We start from the raw sequence: 6,266 nt of genomic DNA on the forward strand, positions 1-6,266 counted from the left end.
TGGGGCTTTTGCTCATGGGGGTTTCTAAGAGAAATTGACTCTCTAGAAACCTAATTAGGGGTATTTCCGACGCGTTGGTGCGTTCGGATTAGCATTACGAAAAGCCAATGTAAAGTTATGGGCAAAAGGACCTAAGTTGGCTTCGTTTTGCCGCAGGTAAAGAACGAGAGGCCTAAAAATCCCAAGAAATTCATCGGAGCACCTTTGAGAACCTACGTGGTGGGTGGTGTTTCTCAAACTCGTTGAACTTCCCTCTATGCCTAATGTGTCATTCAATTGAGCATATGTTTATACATTGCTGCATGCATTTTAGGGTAAAGTAATGAGAAAAATATGATGTTGCATGATTGTGAGTACAACTTGCATAATGTGATGGTTGAGAACCTTATGAATGTCAAAAAAACCCTAAATGTGTGCATGAGGTGAAATGTGAGAACCAAAGTGAGGCAAAAGAACAGAGTAACACATAACATAGATCGAGTAGCATTTGATAGTGCAAAGTAAAGAGACACTAGAGCTAGTGTGAGGCAAAGAATCAATGTGATGTAAAGAATAATGATAATGACTAAAGTGAAAACAAAGTGGGGTGTAAAGAACACGAATGCTAGAGATAGCCAAAAGTAAAGACATGTAAAGAACATGATTGCTAGAGTTAGCAAGAGTAAGGAAATGTAAAGAACAATGATTGCTAAAGTAGCAATATAAAGTGACGTAAAGAACACTAGAGTTAGTGTAAAGTCAAGATTGAACATACAATCCTTTGAGTTAAGGATTCGATCATACTTGCTATGAGTTCCGTGCTCGAGGGCGGTCGCTCCCCCTCGGGCGATGCGCTCCGGAGTTATGCGTCACGGGTTGGAGTAAACCCGAAGGACGGTCCTAGCGGGTGAGTTCCTGTGATGATGGACTTAATGTGAAGCAAGTTAATGTGGCGAAACCCCCGGGTTAGCCTTGAGATTAAAGAGCAAAGAACAAAGAGTAAAGAATAAAGAACAAAGACAAAGTGTAAAGTGTAAAGAATGAAAGAACTTGCATAATCTGCATATATTTAATGTTGAGCATATTTCTTGCTTTTGTTCAGGCATATTAGCATCATGTTATAGATTGGTTACTATATTCAGCTTATCCTTTCTATTATGCCTGAGTTAGTCCTAGTGGGAAAGTCGGTGATGTTGAGGCCGAACCCATTGGGAACTTTGTTGTAGTTCTTACCCCACTATTGCCACAGAGCCAGGACCGAGCGAGCCGGCGAGCGACCAAGGTAAAGGTATCGCGCCTTAGACAGAGGCTACCAGAGTTAAGTTGGGTTTACATTTTGTTAGTAGAGTACCCTATGTTCATCTTTTGTATTTGATGACTAGTGATGTAAGGAAAATAATGTAATGTGTTATTTGAGGTAAATGTGATGTAAAAAGAAATGATGGAAGCAATGTAATGTAATGAAATGCAAGGAATCAAGAATGAAAAGGGATACATGTATGTGATCAAAATGAATCATAGTACTTGTCTAGTTGCATAGTTATCCTATTTCTTCACTCGTGGCTATTGCTTACCCTCGTGTAAGCCGTGTTTGTATGTTTCCGCTAGTGCACTTCTTGTTTGAAAATGTACATGTGATCAGCCTTGGGCGGACAGGGGAAACTCTGTCCGTTCGGCGTCTGTTTGACGTGCTCGGGCCGGCCCAAATTGGTATCCGACTCCGGGGCGTGACACCGGCAAACGTGCGGACGCTATAAAGTGTCGTTAAATTAAAATTTTTTATAATAACCTGGCACTTGAGGACATGTTGGAGCGTCGACAAAATTAAATTAACGACGCACGAGAGCGTCGGTAGCAATTAACCGACGTATGCACAAAGCGTCGCTATTTTGCTCCCGATACTGCATTTAACGATGCACCTGCCGACGCTTTTCTTTGCGTCGGTGGACATTTTTCCGACGCTTAATAGCGTCGTAAAGTTAAAAAAAAAGGGTAGCTAGAAACCCCTTTTGTTGTAGTGGCCGGGCGGTGGGTAGTGCAGAGAAGGCGCACCCAAGACCCGTTTACCCGACTTCCAGGCGGTTTGGACCAAACAAGCCCACCCAAGGCCCACAAGACAACCGGATTCAACCCATCAGGCTTCATTTCCCAATTTTTGACAAATTGCTGTTAAGTCCTAGTAGCTATGTAATACATTGAACTTTGGCAAATTGCGAAGTTCGAGTGTTAGAATAGTAATTGGAACTATTCTACGACTTTTGAAGGATTGTTGAGAGGGTTCAGCAAGTTATTGGAGTAAGCAGATAGCTACAAGTGGAAAAGTGCATTGCACTTTAGAAGTGGAAAACTGCGAAGTTCAAATGTAGTATTTGGAACTTGGCCGATTATGGAGTTTGATGAGTGGGATTGGTACTTGGAATTAATCCCCATCTTTTAAAGAGTGGCAGAATGGTTTTTGACAAACTAAAGGAGTGATCGAACCGTCAAAAGATCGAAAGTGCATTGGAAATTCGAAATTCCAGAAATTTGCATTGTGTACCGGTACAAATTTGATGGTGTACCGGTACACAATGCAGCAGCTCCATGGATATGAGGTTGTTTTGGTAATTTAGCTTTGGGCATATCCTTTAAACACCCCAGCTCGATCCTTGCAGCAGCTTAGGGTGTGCTGGAGCTCAGAGAACAGGGTAAGCTCTTCTCCCTCTCTCTCTCTAGGGTTTTAGCTAGTTGGAAGTGGAGAGTAATGGATTTAAGCTTGTTTCCATCATTCTTTTAATACTAGCTGGTTTGGAGACTTGTGGAGCAGCCTTGGAGGTGTAAAAGAAAGTGTTTGGTGGTGCTCTTCAGCTCTCACGCAGGGAAGAACTGAGTTGGCATTTTGGGAAGGTATAATACTTAACTCCTCCCTAGGTTGAGGTACTAGCAGTGAAGTTGAGTTGAGTTTTACTTCTTTGCTGCCAGTTAGCTTAGGGATGCTTGTAGCAGCTATAAAGAAGGTGTTTTGGCTGTAATTCTTCTACCTTAAACCAGAGAGAAGCGGAGTTAAATCTTCGAAGGGTTACTAGTTAATTTCTTCTTGAGGTTAATGCTCTACTAGTTATACTAGTGATGCTGGTTGGTGGTCGTTTACAGAAGGTTTATGAACCCGATTGGCTGAGTTTTTGGTGATTTTGTAAGCTGAGTTTGGTGTGGTTTTTCATCTGGAACCAGGGATTAGGCTCGGGTGGAGCTGTGGAGGGTATATTACCTAATTACTCCTTAGTGGAATGAATAGTTATAGTTTTAATGCAGTTTGTAATGTTACTCGCAGCAGGCTCGCAATGGACCAATTGCTCTTATTTGACTGAGTTTGGATGACCTTTGAAGTCGATTTTGGGGGTGTTTCAACCAGCTGGAAGTAAATCCAAGTTTGGACTTCAAGCAAGTAAGATTCTAGCCTCAACTATGCAACTATATAGGTATATTAATGCTGATTTTGGGAAGCTGTTCACAGCAGGTTCTTGGCTGAGTGCGGAACCTTTTGGTTGGAAGTTTGGTGGGTGTTGAAGGTTTGTTTTGGAGTATTCTAACCTACAATATAATAGAATTATTCCTGGTTCGATTCCAAGTATGAATTTTGCCTAAATTAAGTGAATATGTAGGATTCTTGTACACTTTGATTTTGAGTGGGGGAAATGAATACCTAGCTGATTTGAGATTATTTGCTAGGTTAACCGGAGGCCAGTGGATACCTCACTCATGAACTCGTCAAGAGGCATCGACTAGTAGGTGGGTCGGACCTTGCCGAAATGGGTGAATTCCCTCTATATCTCCTTTGACATTATGAATTAAAGTTATTGCATACTTATGTGAATATATGTGTATTTGATAGAATTGAGACATGCATCAAGGTGCATATCATATCGAATTTAATAGTACCTCTATGCAGAAAAGGGAAAATTAGGAATTGCTTAGTCTGCTTAGACCACTTGCCCTATTAGCATGTATTCAAGACATGAGCAGCTTATACAAACGAGTTAAGCATGACATCATTTTGGATGAAGGAATTGTTAAACCACGAAAATATCATTTAGCTCTATTGGACACCCAGGGAATGATGTACTTGAAGTGAAATTATGCAATTTCATGTTATACACACGGTGTTAGAACTGTTAGTTCATCTTGCATAGTAAGGTTATTCATACATTCATGTGGAATCATGTAAAAGTATATTGGACAATGTTTCACATACTTGTATTGATCAATAGGGTATTATTTTCTACTGATTAAACTAGCATGAACTTGGTGTTTGAATAAGATTTAGTTAAGTGATCAGAACTTGGCATTATGACATAACATGAATGTATACTTGTACAATCAAGCAATAGTACTTGCATATGACTTATTTACTCCAAGTAATGGAGGCTTATGTGGAACTTTAGAATATGTGCCATGAGTCGTATGAACCCTGAATGAGTCATTGAATATAACCTTAGTAAACCCCTTTCCTTATGTATAGAGAGTAGTGAGAGGACTCTATGTGAGTACGTGTGGGTATAACTATCATGATATTAAGTTTATAATTATTCAGATTATACCAGCTATTGGTCAAAGTATGTCAACAAGTAGTTGATAGTGACATGTGACTGGGGTACTATAGTGTCGACCTTGCGTCGAGTTGAGATTTCATGTTAGAGACATGATAAAATTGTGATACTTGTGCTATGGATTATAGCTTGCATGCCATTATACTCTTTCGTACACGCTTGTGGAGGTCGCGCCCCCCAAGCCAGCACTCCGGAGTAGCTTAGCGACAGATTGCTCGCTTATGTACGAACTTGAGCGCCAAAATGGATTGCTGTGGGTAGTGTTGACTTCCACGAGGTCATTAGGCACGGCGTGGCTGGGACTTTACCCTGGGTAAGTCTCTTGTGAATTGGATTATTATGAGTCACTTTAACCTTAGATGGACATAGTAGTAAGGATACTTGATGTTGTTGGTCGAGTAAACTTAGTGATGAACAAGCTAGAAGGTTGACATCCTTATTAGTTAGTAGCATAGTGACAGTATGTTTACACTCTTGTTAGTGTAGGAAGTAATTACATGATATCATCAGTTAGTTCAATGATAATGAGAATGATTGCATACAGCCTGGCATATGGCTAGTCAAATTGTTAACTAACATGAGTGATAAAACTTATCATGATAAACTAGTATTCACAACCTGTTGATAAAATATATTTTGATCATCATGGTTGATTCATTTCAATACCTGTTGCATTTACTTGCTTATTTATTACTATTTACTCATGCCACAGTTGACCTAGTGGTGTATTTCACCACTCTCGGTGGCTTAATTACCCACTAAGAACTATTGTTTAATAGTTCTCACACCCTCTTTGTTGTTGTTTTTACAGAGCCTTCCACAGCGGAAAAGGTTAGGGTTCCTGGTAAGGGGTCAGCGGATAGCTAGAGCTTCCTTGATGTTAAATAGATGGAACCACTCCAGCTTTTCTAGTTTAGTTCCGTGTTAAATCTTAGACTTATGTAGAATGTACTTTGTCTTTATATTGTAATAAGGTTTTGGGTTGTATAAGTTTATACTTTTAAGTTGTGCTCTGATTACCTGGTTAAATCGAATGTTTTTATTATGTGGATTGTAGACGCCTGGTGTATACTTGAGGTTGTGGTGTACACGGCGGATCTGTGCACGGGACTGGTGAGGTTCCGCTGAAGTCCAGGGTGTGACAAGCTAAGTTTGCTTACAAGTCAGTACAAGCTGTATAGGGTATATATAGTTAACAGGATGTAATTGCAAGGCATGAATGAAATGAATTAGTCTATTTTCTCCCCCAAAAGTTCTTCTCCAAACCCTTCTTCTCCTCTACTATTTCTCTTCCCCATTCTCTACTTCTAATCTCTATCCCAACCCCTTATCCCTCTCTATCTCGTTCTCTATCTCTAATCTTTATTTTACCTCTTATTTCATCTTCCCCACTATCTATCTATCTCCCTATCTCTCTATTTCTCCTCTTCGTACCTCAGTCACCTCTGAATCTCAACCGGGACATTAAATCCTCCTCCTGCCCTTCGACTAGTAGGATGACAGTCCGCTCCACTAGCAGGGCCACGGCGTTGTGTTATGAAGATGGACCGAGGGTAGGCTTCAGGCCTCAGCAAGAGCACCCAGCCCAGCTGACACTGCTGATCCAACTGTCCTCCGTTTGGCCGGGCCGGACCCGGCCTGCCAGCCCAGTGCATCACCACCTCCTTCTTGAAATAAAATAAAAAGGTCATTAAAATTAAA

The 6,266-nt window shown here is 40.8% G+C and overlaps 1 long non-coding RNA gene across 1 annotated transcript; it reads left to right on the forward strand.

Annotated features, from left to right (window-relative positions):
• LOC109723747 lies at positions 3,475-5,583 on the forward strand. Its single transcript, XR_002219740.1, has 3 exons — positions 3,475-3,527; positions 3,688-3,747; positions 5,377-5,583. It is a non-coding gene; the product is annotated as an uncharacterized LOC109723747 (long non-coding RNA).

This window comes from Ananas comosus, linkage group 18 (genome assembly GCF_001540865.1).
Source record: "Ananas comosus cultivar F153 linkage group 18, ASM154086v1, whole genome shotgun sequence".
Taxonomy (NCBI): domain Eukaryota; kingdom Viridiplantae; phylum Streptophyta; class Magnoliopsida; order Poales; family Bromeliaceae; genus Ananas; species Ananas comosus.